Source organism: Lathyrus oleraceus, chromosome 1, assembly GCF_024323335.1.
Source record: "Lathyrus oleraceus cultivar Zhongwan6 chromosome 1, CAAS_Psat_ZW6_1.0, whole genome shotgun sequence".
In the NCBI taxonomy this organism is placed as follows: Eukaryota; Viridiplantae; Streptophyta; class Magnoliopsida; order Fabales; family Fabaceae; genus Lathyrus; species Lathyrus oleraceus.
Window position 1 is genome coordinate 226,274,727 of NC_066579.1, and position 15,637 is coordinate 226,290,363.

Below are 15,637 nucleotides of genomic sequence, written 5' to 3' on the forward strand. Positions count from 1 at the left end.
TGGAAAAGGAATAAGCAGAGGTTTCATTCAGTTCAGAATGTTCAACATGGAGTATCAATTTAACATTCAAGATTTTACCAACCTTTTAGGTTTCCCTACCTCTTTTGATACATTCACAGTGAGCCAAGAAGACCTTTTTGAATATAGAGAACTTGAACATTTTTGGGGAAGCTTGACTGAAAATGACGACCCCGAGGAACATGAGTTTCTCTCTGGAAACATACATAACCCGACCTTTCGTTATTTCCATAAGATCCTGGCCCACACCCTTTTTGGGAAGAAGTCAAATATTACTACAGTATCACGTGATGAACTCTTCATCATGTTTTGTGCTTCCCAGAACCGTCCTGTGAATGGTGCCACTTTTATGTTGGCGAACTTTGACCGCCTTATCCAAGATGAACGAGCACCAATTCAAATAGGCGGACTGATAACCATGATTGGTAATGCTATCGGATTACGTCAACCTATGCTTGACCTAAGCCCTTTCTGTGGCATTGCGACTATGAGTATACCCTTCCTCTTCAACATTATGTTTATAGCAAACCTCGGGCCTGAAGAGTTTGAGCTTATAATTAACAACCAAGTTCTTTGCCTATTCACCTTGCCTAGTCCGAGGACTAGTGTTCATAACCGCAATAACTGGCTCTACAATCTGAACGGAATACCCTCTCCTGCTAGATCTACTGAATCCATCCAGGACTATGAGATTTGTGACGACCAGATTCCTTATGCTGAGTCTTACCCTCAGACACCATCTGGTTTTTATGATATTGACCCTCCTCCTCAACCCATCCCGACCGAAGAGTCGGCAATACCCGATCCTAGACATCATATGCCCGGAGATGATTATAACACCATCATTCAAGCCTTGATTTCAGAACAAGACGCCCTCAGAGAAGAGTTAGCTAACATGGGACAAGAATTTCTGGAATACATGAGCAGTATGACAAATCAATTCCACGAGTTGCTAAACCGTGTTAACTCCTTTGCTCCTCCAGCCAGAGATCATGCAAGTGGCTAGAAGTTGTTTTTCTTAGTTACTTAGTTTTAGTTTAGGCTATTTATTAATTTTGTTTCACATTATTTTTAATATTAGTATTTGTTTTTCTTTCGAATGTTTGCTTTTGGTATTCTAATGTTACATTATGATTATTTTATGAAGCTATTGCATTATTGGTTTATTTTATTTTGATCTATGCAACTTCTATAATTACAAATAATGATATCCACTATATGCTAATAATTACTATGCCTGTTAAAGAAATACACATATTATGGTAGTAGAATAGCATGCAAGGAAATTTAAAAGTATCACAATAGCAAAATAAAATAAACAGAAGCAAAATAAAATAACAAAAAATAAAATATAATAGTAAAAAAAAACAAATTATGAAGAACGCAAGCAGTGACCGTTGCAAACTTACTGTGTGACGAGCGTCACACACGCCATCACGGTCGTCACACCAAGTGCCTGTGACGCCCGCAACACCTCTGTCACGAGCGTGACACCTTCAGACTAGGTGAACGTTAGTAACCGTTGGAGACACGACCGTTGCACCACCCCACTTTTTACCTTCCCCATTCATTCACCCATTTACTCACATTTACCCACATTTATTTATTTTTCACCCACTCCCTTTCCAACTTCCAATTTTTTTCCTATAAATACCCACCATACCTTTCTTCATACACCACAAAACCATTCTATAAAGTACATTTCATTTTCTTTCCTTTTACTTCTTTCAACCCACTTATCAGTATGGCGGGAAACCAAGAATTCGGCAATATCATCTTCCGATCCGAAGATGATAATTATCAAAGGGAGCAGTTCGAGCGGTTCCAACAGCGAGGTGTCGTATCCACCAGGTATCCTGATTCAACTTGTTTACAAAAATTAGGATTACTTCAAGGTATACAATGGATGCTCCGCCTTGCTGATTTAACCTTTCTATGCACACACAATCAACCTACCTACCCATCTCTCACCTTAGAATTTTTAAGTTCTTATTCGTACAACACTCCTACCGGTGAAGACGAGTACTTAACCGGCACTGCAACCTTCCGCATGTTCAACACCGAGTACTCACTGTCCCAGAACCAATTGAGTATCATGCTACAATTCCCTGTAGGAGACCGCGTCCACCCAAGAATCCCTCCGAACTCCCAGTGGAAAATAAACGCCTTCGACCTCTTTAGGAAAATATCCGGTGTGGAAACCGATAATTGGGATGCACTACTTGCTTCCCATATACACAACCCAACCATCCGGTATTTTATCCGCATCCTGCAAAACACAGTTTTTGGAAGACCGAACAACAACAAAGTCAACGCCAAGGAATTATTCTTCCTCCACTGCGTCTTTGAAATGGATACAAAGGTAAACGCTGCTTCTTTCTTATTTCATCATATCCGCACCCTATGTGCTAGAGGCCACCAACCTTTCGTGATTGGAGGATTAATAACCTCCATAGCACTTGGTTTGAATCTAGGGGACGGACTTCAAAATTTACAAACTCTCCCACCTCTATTTATGAATATAAGCTATTGTCGGTCCAACCGCCTAATCAAAAACAGGGTAGGCGGAGGGTATTATCTTATGGTGAATAACCAAGAAGTCCCAAGCATTGTTCTGCCCAACATTGCCCTCACAGATGTCACCAACCCCAACCGCTTCATCTACGATCTGACTGCTCCCGAAGCTACCGAGCCTTCACACGCAAACCCGACTCCAGACGAGTTTGAAGAAATGGAGCAAGGTGATCAGGTTCCTACACAACAATCAGTCCCGCTCAACCCTTCCGATAACGCAGCTGGTCCATCCTCACGACGTCGTCGACGAAGAAGGCCAGCAACCAACGACGACATCATGGATGCTATTGATGGTATGCAAGCGCATAATCTTGAAATGATGCAAATGATGCGCCAGATGCAACAACAACAGGAAGCGAGAAATGCCATAACCGACCAGCGGTTCACTGAGTTGCTTAGCAGGTTTGACGACTTAGAAGTACGTCAACGATCACCAGGTCCAAGAACAAGAGGCGGCAGGCAACATTGACTTTAGTTTTTTTCTTTCTTCTATTTCTTTTGTTTTCTTTGAAACATTGGGGACAATGTTTCAGTTAAGTGTGGGGGGAAAACCTTGTTCTTTCAACCTTCCCTTTTCAAGTATGTTATTTTCCCTTTCATTGTTATTTCCTTTTCTTATATAAAAAAAAATTCTTATTATCTATTCCCCTTAATTTTCTTGAGCCATAACAAAAATTTAATACACTCAATAAGTATAAAGGTTGCTTATTTTACAAAACTTGAGTAAAATTAAGACAAAAATTATTACCGCCCCAACGCTCTAAACAAACCTCAACATGTTAGATCAGGAAAAATACCTATTATACTAATCCCTTGAACTTTTAGTTTTATAGTAACCCCGAGTAGTTTATACAAGAAGTCAGCACCATCTTAATAGCAAACTACGTGGAGAGCCGATGAATATAAGTGAATGATTCCCCCAAAAATATATATATATATATATATATATATATATATATATATATATATATATATATATATATATATATATATATATATATATATATATATATCAGGAAATGCACTAATTAAGTTAGGTGATCCTTACCAGATCATTTAATCTAAAGGTTGCAGATCATACAAAAGCATGATACGAAAGATCCATTATGAGTTGGTTCGGCAGGTATCTGATGCTGAACTTGGTAGGGCGGACTACGGTCTGATCCCCCTCAATTTGCAATGGACTAAATAACGAAGTTATCCAACTTATGTACCAGAACTTCAAGCTAAAAAGGGGATCAGAATCACTAACCGGTCACTCCATTATGTGCGTGAAACGATAAAGGACTTAATGTGATTTCACTAGAATGAAAACGGGTGAAATAAGAGTAAAGGAACTAGGCTAGTTATAATAGCATGACTCGAACTGGTTTGCATAAGGTGAGGTTATCTGAGGTTGTAACGGTAGTTGTTGATGTCAAGATTAAACCCAGGTTACTTCTAAACAAGGTTTACTTGCAACCTAGTACGAATTGATGTGTGTTTTGAAATTTCATCTGGCTAAATTTTTAAACAATTTATATACTGTATCTTGCTTGAGGACAAGCAAAGGTCTAAGTATGGGGGAGTTCGATAACATGAAATAATATCACATTTTTGGACTCGATTTAATTAAATTATATTATTATTTGTTTCGATTTATTTCATTTTATTCGATATTACTTGGTATTTTTCCTTCTATTTGTCTCAGGTAACTTATTTGAAGCATAAGTGAAAAAGGAAGAAAAGGGGGTGCAAAAAGATAATGAGAAGCAAATTCCACTAAAGCCAACCCACAATCACAAGCCAGGAGCGCTGAAGCTGTGACGACCGCCACACAAGGTGTGACGAGCGTCACGCCCTGCTACCTTGTGTTACGAGCGTAACACATGGTGTGACGAACGTCACACCCCTCTCCTATATTTTTGGCTTTTAACGCGCAATAGAGGCACGTTGAAGCCTATTCTTCCGCTTGACTCTTGGAACGTGAAGACTACTTACGGAAGGCATTTTCGGAAACCGTTACAAAAGTGGATTAATATAAATAGTTGCTTTTATCCAACCCTGAAGCCCCGTCTCTTTCCGCCGTGCAAGCATATTTTACAGCATTACTTTTCTACAGCTTTCTATTATATTAGCAATTTTTATTTCTTTCTTTTCCAGTCAATCTTTCAAGCACTTATTAATTTTTCACACAATAGTTTCTACACCGGAAACTATTGTGTATCTTTTAATGGATCTAACCTTACGTTAGATCATAGTATTTTATTCCTTCGCTTTTATTTTCCTGTCCGATTGAAGAGTTCAAGAACAAATCCAACCGGTCTGTGGTGGAGTGTTCAAGATTGCTATTAATTATTCAGGTTCTTTAATTTATTGTTTTAATTTATATATGCTCTGCATTGCTGTTTATTTATACTGTTTGCCTGAGATGGTTTTATTTAAGCATGATGATTGTTTAGACCCGTTTAGCATGTCCGGCTAAGTATTTTAGATATCGGTATGTAAAGTAAGCGGAATGAAGGAATCAAAACTAAGTTGGTTTAATTTCATTTAAAAATAAAGTCACTCTTTTTATGGTCTCAATTTACAGGGTTAATCCCAAAGTTTTTGTACGAGAGTAAAAGACATAAAGAAGTTAAAATCAATAGAACGAAAGTTTGAGTTTTTAACTGGACAGTGTAAATTGGACATTAATTCTAAATCAGGGCGAAAGCAATTTTTAGAGTTAATTAAATTCTAATCTTTTTCAAAAAGTATTTTTAAAGGTTAAATGTGAGGACGAGAGTTAAGAATTTAAGTTTAATTATATAATCTAAGTCAATAGAGCGAGAGTTTGAGACGAGGGTGTTTAAACGGTTAGTGTTTTCTTAAAAAAAGTTTCTATAGATTCTGTTGTTTTCAAAAAGTGATTTTGGACTTAACTAATAAGTGACAGCTACGTTAATATAAAGTCATGGTCTATTCAACAGAGCGAGAGTTTGAGAAAAGGCTTTTAATCAATAGTGTCTACTGAAAAGATTTATTTTAAAACTAAGAAACCAACGAAGATTTGATTCCCTAATTACGACGAACTACATACCGATATCCGCTTAATTGATATTTAATTTAGATCTAATTTTAGTTTTACTTTTCCCCAAACAATCAAAGTATCATCCGCCTTAGCTTTACGAAGTAACCTTAGAAAACGGTATATCGATTCATAAGTCCCTGTGGGATCGATATCTTTTAAAACTACGCGATAGAACTGTGCACTTGCAGTTAGTACCCCAAATCGACTCATAAAGTCACGATCACAACTATGGTGACTTAAATACTGTCTGGTAATCATAAGGTTCTTGGGGTCTCCGTTCCCTTAAACACTATTGTACCTGATAATGTTGCATGTCAAGAAAATACAGTCTCCTTAGGAAAGAATGTATCTGATGATGCTGAGCAAGCTGATGCTCATGAGGGGTCAAACATTGACAAACCCTCAGAGAATGTGGGTGGTGAGGAAGTCCGTGTCACTCATGATGTCAGTGACAACCCTAACTGTGAAGCTGAAGCAGTAGACCTGGAAGACTTTTCTGATAATGAGATGTTAACCTCAGTTGTCCCTAGCATAGCCAAAAGGGTTAGGACTAGGAGAGAAAAGAAAGCAGTGGTGCAGAGGTCCCCCAAAAGAAAGATTGATGTGTCAACTTCTCCCAATCCAAAGGTGGCAGAGAGTTCCCTCAAGAGGAAAGGTCATGGTCCAACACAATCTTGGAGCAAAGGGGTTCCTAAGAAAATGAAGACCAAGTCTGTTGTTGTGGAGTCTGACTCAGATGTCCCATGTGATGTCACTGCCTCTCTGTCAAAGAAGAAGCCAACCACTAGCAAGCTTGCAGCTAGTGTCCCTGAGGTACCAATTGACAACATATCATTCCATTTTGCTTCTAGTGTGAACAAGTGGAAGTATGTTTATCATAAGAGACTGGCTTTGGAAAGGGAACTGGCTCAGAATGTCCTGGAATGTAAGGAGATTGTAGATCTTATTCAAGAGGCAGGGTTAATGAAAACTGTGACTCAACTCTCAAAGTGCTATGAGATATTAGTAAAGGAGTTTATTGTCAATGTGTCTGAAGAATGTGCTGATGGAAAGTCTAGGGAATTCAGAAAAGTATATGTGCGAGGAAAGTGTGTGAACTTTTCTCCCTCAGTAATCAACATGCATTTGGGAAGACCTGATGTAGCTCAACCTGAGCTTGAGGTGACTGACAACAAAATCTGTCAAGTCATCACTGCTAATCAAGTTAGGAAGTGGCCTCTAAAAGGTAAGTTGGTGGCCAGCAAACTAAGTGTCAAGTATGCTATGCTGCACAAAATTGGAGCTGCTAACTGGGTGCCCACCAATCAAAAATCTACAGTGGTTGTAATGCTTGGAAAGTTCATATATGCTGTTGGAACCAAAGCCAAGTTTGACTATGGAACCTATATTTTTGACCAAACCATGAAACATGCAGGAAGCTTCAGTGTGAAGGGGCTTATAGCCTTTCCTTCCGTCATATGTGGTATTGTGTTGAATCAATTTCCAAACATATTAACAGAGAATGATTTTGTGAAAAGGAGAGAGAACCCTTTGGCCTTCAATCATAAACTGTTCCTAGGTAAGCATGTTCCTGACATTGCCATGGCAACAAGAGAGACATCAAGTGTTTGCAATCAACCAGGTAAAGCTGCTGTCATTGCAATACTCAAAGAAACGTGCAAGGAGTTAGAGGCAAGGAAGCTCACTTTGGAAAATTTGATTATCAAGTTGGAGATGACTGAAGGTGATGTACTTGGTGAAGCTGCTGATGCTGCAGAAGGAGCTGCAAGACAAAGTGCAGAGGGTGAAGAGGATGCCAGTCCTGATAATGCCACTGATGATGATGCTGACTCTGAGTCAGATGAATAAATCATTTCCCGTGTTTCAGAATTTTTTTGTGTAATTTTATTTTGTTTTGGTCTGTAATATTAAGTGTTGCTTTGGCAACATTTTTGACAAAAAAGGGGGAGTAACACCTGTACCCCAGGATAACAAATTGTTATGCTTGAACAGATGTTGAAGATCCTCTAATCCAGAGGTTGTGCTGCAGCTTGATGTTCAACTTCTATGTGTGATGAGTGTGAGTATGTTGCTGTTTTCTATCTACTTGTGTGCTGCTGTTTGAAGTTTTTATTTAACTTCTATGTCTGCTGAGTGTGTTGCTGTTCTGAGTGTATTAGCTAATTTAATTCTCTGCATGGATGTGTGTTTTCCGCTGCTGTGAACTCTGTTGTGATGCCAAGTTGTTTTAGCCAAAAATTTGCCAAAGGGGGAGTTTGTAGATGTTTGATTGACTGCATTTTGTGTTAAAACACTAACTGTACTCTGATGTCTTGACTGATGTCATGACATGCTTGAGTAGTGTGCTGCAGGTTTAGCTAATACATGATTTATTGAATGTCAAACTGAATGTTATGACATTCATCCATGACAGCAGATACTGAACTATAGAAGAGTTCAGTCTGTTTTTCTGTTATAACTCAGTATTGAGTTCAGTCTGTTTTTCAGGAGAGTAACAGACCTGGCACATAGCCTATTGTCTGAATGTCAAACTGAATGTTATGACATTCATTCTTGACAGCAGATACTGAATTATAGGCAGGTTAGTTTTTCTGCTACAATTCAGATGTATTTCAGTCTGTTTATCAGGTGAATAACAGACCTGGCATAGGGCCTATTGTCTAAATGTCAAACTGAATGTTATGACATTTATCTCTGACAGCTGATACTGAATTATAGACTGGTTGGTCTTTCTGTTACAGTTCAGCATTTAGTACAGTCTGTTTTTCAGGAGAATAACAGACCTAGCATATGGCCTATGTTCTGGACGTCAAACTGAATGTTATGAAATTCATTCCTGACAGCATATGCTAAAGTGTAGGATGGTTAGTTTTTCTGTTTCAGTATTTTTCTCAGACTATTTTTCATGAATCTAACAGCTGAGCTAAAATCCAGGAAACTAACAACTAAGCTACAATTAATGGACCTAACAAATAGCCTATTTGTTAGCACCCTAATATGTGGAAATTAGGTTAACTTGCTTAACCTTATTTTTAGGAAATACAAGTACAAGGCCCAAGTGCTGCATTATAAAAGGATGGCAATCCTACTTTCAGCAACTCAGGGGTTTTAAGTGTGAAGCATTCATTGTTCCATCATACTTCACTGCTGTATTTTTATTTGTGTCTTGTATTAGGGTTAACTTGTGAGCCAAGCAATTATCACCTAGATGATTGCATTGGACTAGGGTGTTCATTCAGTTGTAAGTGTTGTGTCACTCTAAGCTTTTAAGCGTGAGTGCTGTGTTTCTTGATTAAAGCTGCGAAGCACAATCAAGAGTTGTTTGAAGTATAACTTCGCCATTTAACTTTAAACTAATTAAAGGTTGTAATCACTGTGGTGATTGAGGGGGAGTGAGTAGGAATCTGGTTTTAGTTTAGATTGAAATTGCATTGGGTAGGTATTAAGTGATAGGATTAAACAGTTGGTTTAAGGCCTGAATTAATACTGCTAATAGTGGATTTCCTCCCTGGCTTGGTAGCCCCCAGACGTAGGTGTGTTTGTCACCGAACTGGGTAAACAATTGTCTGTGTTATTTATTGTCCTTTACATTTAAGTTCTGCATAATTCTTGTCTGCGCAGAATTGGATGTCATAACATTCAGTGTGACATCGAAAGTCTGTTAACTAGAATTTCACATACTGATGCATGTGGACCACTGAACATACCAGCCAGAGGAGGTTTTCAGTACTTCATCACATTTATCGATGATTTCAGTAGATATGGTTACGTGTATTTAATGAAACACAAATCAGAGTCCTTTGAAAAGTTTAAGGAATTCAAGAATGAAGTACAAAACAAACTAGGTAAGAATATTAAAACTCTTCGATTAGATCGAGGTGGTGAGTATTTAATCCTAGAGTTTGATGACCATCTGAAAGAGTGTGGGATCCTATCCCAACTTACTCCTCCTGGGACACTCCAATGGAATGGTGTATCTGAGATAAGAAATCGAACCCTGTTAGACATGGTCCAATCCATGATGAGTCACGCCGATCTTCCAAACTCCTTTTGGGGACATGCACTATTGACAACAACTTACAGACTTAACCGTGCTCCATCCAAAAAGGTTGAGAAGACACCATATGAGATATGGAATGGTAAGAAACCACATATGTCTTACATGAAGATTTGGGGTTGCGAAGTTTATGTGAAACGATAAATTTCAACTAAACTTGAGCCCAAATCTGACAAATGCTTATTTGTGGGGTATCCTAAAGAAACAAGAGGGTATTACTTCTACAATCCTTCTGAGGGCAAAGTGTTTGTCGCTCGAACTGGAGTTTTCCTAGAAAAGGATTTTATTTCCAAAGGAATCAGTGGGAGGAAAGTAGAGCTTGAGGAAATTCAAGAATCACAAAGCATTGATACCCCTATGGAGGAATTAGAGCAGGAAACACAAGTAGTTATGGAAGAGCAACCTGCTCAAGTAGAACAAGACCAGCGTAGGTCAAGCAAGATACGTCACCTACCTAAGAGATATGGATATCTCATAACTGATCAAGGTGATGTATTACTCATGGATCAAGATGAGCCTGTGACCTACCAAGAGGCCATAACTGGTCCCGAGTCTGAGAAGTGGCTAGAAGCCATGAAATCTGAAATGGATTCCATGTACACAAACCAAGTTTGGACCTTGGTAGAGCCTCCTGTAGGATTTAACCCTATAGGATGCAAGTGGGTCTTCAAAAAGAAGACTGACATGGATGGTAAGGTACATACCTATAAGGCAAGACTAGTTGCAAAAGGACATAAACAAATTCATGGGGTTGACTATGATGAAACCTTTTCACCAGTTGCAATGCTTAAATATGTTCAAATTTTACTTGTTATTGTTGCATATCATGATTATGAAATATGGCAGATGGATGTCAAAACTGCTTTCCTTAATGGGAATCTTCTTGAGGATGTGTACATGACAGAACCTGAAGGATTTGACATACCAGAAGAAGCCCAAAAGATATGTAAGTTACAAAGATCAATCTATAGATTGAAGCAAGCTTCTAGAAGCTGGAATCTTTGTTTTGATGAAACAGTAAAACAATATGGATTCATCAAGAACGAAGATGAGCCTTGTGTCTACAAGAAGGTTAGTGGGAGCATGATCGTTTTCCTGGTATTATATGTAGATGACATATTACTCATTGGAAACGATATCCCTACCCTACAACAATTAAAGTCTTGGTTGGGGAAATGCTTTTCTATGAAGGAAATAGGTGAAGCAGCCTATATATTAGGAATCAGAATCTATAGAGATAGATCATAAAAACTGCTTGGCCTAAGTCTGAGTACATACATAGACAAAGTGCTGAGACGCTTTAATATGCATGATTCAAAGAAAGGATTCATACCTATGCAACATGGCCTGTGTCTATCAAAAACACAATCCCCTTCAACTGAGGAAGAAAGGGATCGCATGAATAAGATTCCATATGCATCTGCAATAGGATCTATCATGTATGCCATGTTATGTACTCGATCAGATGTCTCGTATGCTTTAAGTGCAACGAGTAGGTACCAATCTGATCCTGGTGATACTCATTGGGTAGCTGTCAAGAATATCCTTAAGTATTTGAGAAGGACTAAGGACTCATTCTTGATATATGGAGGTCAGGAAGAGCTGGCTGTAATTGGATACACCGATGCTAGCTTCCGGACAGATAAGGATGAGTTTAGATCATAATCTGGTTATGTGTTTTGCTTAAACGGTGGCACTGTGAGTTGGAAAAGTTCAAAGCAAGATACAGTTGCTGATTCTACAACCGAGGCCGAGTATATTGCTGCCTCAAGTGCAGCAAAGGAAGCTGTTTGGATCAAAAAGTTCATTAGTGAACTTGGCATAGTTCCTAGCATTGTGGATCCCATTGGTATCTATTGTGATAACAATGGTGCTATCGCACAAGCTAAGAAGCCTAGATCTCACTAACGATCCAAACACATACTTAGGTGTTATCACCTCATTCGAGAGATAATAGATAGAGGAGATATGAAAATATGCAGAGTACCTACACTTGACAATATTGCTGACCCACTAACAAAGCCTCTTGCGCAGCAGAAGCATGACGGTCATACTAGATCTATGGGCATTAGGGGTATGCCTGATTGGCTCTAGTGCTAGTGCGAGATTGTTGGTGTAAGTCCTAGAGGTCAATACTTTTGTTACTTGTATCGAAATATTTATTAATAATAAAAGGCTTTTTCTTTATTATATTTGTTTAATAAAGTCCCTAGAATAACTAGTCCGTTTAATATATCAAGTGTGACTTAATCATGAGATCACATTAAACATAAGAACACTATTCTTAAAGTATCCGTAGTCGAGCTTTATTGTGAAGTGGGATAACATTAAAGCATTAAGACTATTATGTATATAGACTGATGATCACATCTCATGGATCATGGATAAGGAGTTATCAAGTCTTAAACATAGGTATGAATATTAAGAGTAATATTTATACTGGATTGACCCAATATGAGAATACTATATAGAATGTTATGAAAAGTGTCATAAGTTATTCTCATGGTGATAATGGTGTATACCACTATTCGACCTGAAACCACTATGGACCCTAGATGTAGAGTCGAGTGCCTTATTGCTGATCAATCATTGTCCATAACTAGATGACCATAAAGACAGTTGATGGGTACTCCACAAAACATGCTAAGGGACATGAGTGACCTAGATGGAATTTGCCCATCCTGTGTAACAGGATAAATGTCTATGGGCCCAATATTGAATTGGACAAGGATGACACGGTCTATGCCTTGTGTTCAATATAGACATAAGGGCAAAAGGGTAATTGTACACATAAGTATTATCACAAAAGGATTTGTCAGATCACATGACATTTTCGTGTCTTAGGTAGCAGTGATGTGTTGCTAGATACCGCTCATTGTTTATTATGTTAAATACGTGATTTAATATAATTGCCAATGCCGCGAAAACCTACAGGGTCACACACAAAAGGACGGATTGATGAGAGATAGAGTAACTAAGGAACACCGTAAGGTACAATGCACTTAAGTGAATTGTAGAACATCGTAAGGTACAATGTACTTAAGTAGAATAAGAAATATGGTAAGGTACCACACGCTTAAGTGATTTTGGCATATTATAGATATGGGCCACATACACTTAAGTGGGCTTTTTAGCTTATAGCCCACACAAGTGGTTCTATAAATAGAACCCTTGTGCAGAAGCATTTGAGAAATTGCAATTTCGTCTCTCTCTCTCTCTCTCTCTCTCTATCTCTATCTCTCTCTCTCTCACTCACTCAAAGTCTTCATTCGTAGCAGCTAGCACTGAGATTGAAGGAATCCGTTCGTGTGGACTAAGTAGAGGTGTTGTCATCGTTCAACGTTCGTGATCGCTCCGTAGATCTGTATCAAAGGTTACAATCGCCACAAGAGGTAACGATTCTATCACTGATTATGCCCATTCGTAAGGATCACTAAAGGAGAAAATTTTAAATTCCGCTGCGTTTTGGATCTCTATTCTCCTTCAGGTCATGCTTTGGTGCTTCTATGACTTTTGGTTGCGGATCATCCTTTCTTTTCATCTTCTTCTGCAAAGTGTTTATTCTTTTGAACTTCTTACTACCTTTGAACCACTACACCTTTCTTTTTTTTCCTATACTATCTTCTTTGGGTGGATCAAGAGACGATGGAAACAATCTATGTCTTTGATGATGAAGGGGTCTAGATAATGCATTAACCGAGGTGGGCTCTTCCTTTTATTGGGGTTTTGCCTCCTGAAATTCATAAGAGGTTGCGCAGTCAATACACTAGCTAACACATGGTATGTTCTTCATTCCGCACGTGCTTCTTCTCTCATATAGGATTCTGGCCATTGAAATTAAATCACTTTATGACTTTTCATTGTGGAATGAGTTTATTACTAAACTAATTTCGTTTACCAATTTACTAAGCAAGGTGACATTGCGGCATCACTTTATGGTTTTATCTTACTAATGTTGTCTTTTACTATTCGTCATGACTATTATTTATTTAAATATGTTATGTAGTTTTTTGTACACAACACGTTTTCACATTTTGATTTTGAAGTTTTTTCTTTTAATTCTTAGTCAATATGGCATTTGGTAAAAGAAAATCATTTGAACCACCACTTTAATATTATACTTGTGAAAGTGAATATGCAAGTGATGGAAAAGTACTTGAAAGTTCATTTATTTCTCAAAATTCAACTTGTCCACTTACAAATATCACAAGTAATCACAACTAAACCACCTTTAACTCAAAAAGTTTTTACACCGGCAAGGTTGTCTTTGAGGGTCTGCAAGGTGACTTACAACACATGGTCTCACATTTTTTCATGATTAAGTTATAGCAAAAAGTGTTAGGGAGTTTGGGGAAGTCTGGAGCATCAACGAGACTAATGCTCCAGGACCACGAGAGAGGGAGACACCACATCTCAACTTAAAACCTTAAGGTGTTAGATAAATGGATCGTCTCTCTTATAAATCCAAAATTCCACCAATTCATAGAAAATGTGGGACTTTTAATCAATCACATTTGCACCCAACATTCTCCCCCATAAGTGTGAGTCCCCCACATATTATAACAAGATCCAACACCGAATCCAACTCTCGCCCCCCCACAAAGATAAACCATGACTCTGATACCACTGTAGGGGAGTCCGGGAGAGTCGGGAGCACCAATAGGACTAATACTCCAGGACAACAAGAGAGGAAGACATCACATCTTAATCCAAAACCTTAAGGTGTTAGGTAAATGAGTCATCTCTCTTATAAATCCAACATTCCACCCATTCATAGGTAATATGGAACTTTAACACTCACACTTACGCCCACCATTATTCCAGTTGTTAGGAAAAACAAAGCATAGAGAATAAAACAGGAACACAATAACAACACAAAATATTAACGTGGAAACTCCAAATCCAGAGAAAAAGCCACAACCATTATCAAATGACAACTAGAGAATAATACTATGTGAAATTTTTTACAACACATAGACTACCCTCAACCATCCCAAGACCCCAACACACCTGCACTCTCCGAAGCAAATATTTAACTACCCCACACAACACTCTAAACAAAGAGTATAGGAGAAAATATAAAAAGTCAAATACAAGTTTAAAGTGATTTTGACTGGTGCATCTTGGAATGAAGAACTTGAATCCTGTATATAACCTTATATTCTCGCTTCCTTCACAAAACTAAGTGATGTGCGACTTCAAATAACTTGTATCCTATATATAGCCTTGGACTCTCTCTTAATTCATAAAACTAAGCAATGTGAGACTTCTTCAATATGTATATTTTCAACCAACCCCAACAATTTCCACCTTGATTGAAAATAATACATACGATTTCATTGTCTTCTCCGACAATCATACTCCACCATAAAGAGTATCAACATGTATATTTTCAATCAACCCCAACAATTTCCACCTTGATTGAAAATTATACATAAAATTTCATTGTCTTCATCGACAATCATACTCTACCATAAAGAGTATAGACACTTGAAGCTATACCAATCCAAGAATTTTTATATTGTTTTCACCGACAATCATAGTTTTAAAAACTATCATACTCTCTCATGAAAAATATATTTCACTTGAAGATAAACCACTTCAAGAATTTCACATTGTCATCATCGACAATGATATGCGTTATCATGAAGAATAAATTTCACTTGAAGTTAAACTACTCCAAGAATTTCACATTGTCTTCGTCGACAATCATAGTTTTAAAAAAAACTATCATACTCCACCAAAAGAAGAGTATGCTTCACTTGAAGCTAAACCACTTCAAGAATATTTACATGTCGAAAACCAGATTGAAACATTATGGTGCAACTTCCTTGTTGGCAGGAATCTCTTCAACCACCAACATAATCTTGCACCTTGTGTAATCTTGATTGTATCAACACATCTTTGACTTAAACTTTCCACAAGTAAAAAAAATA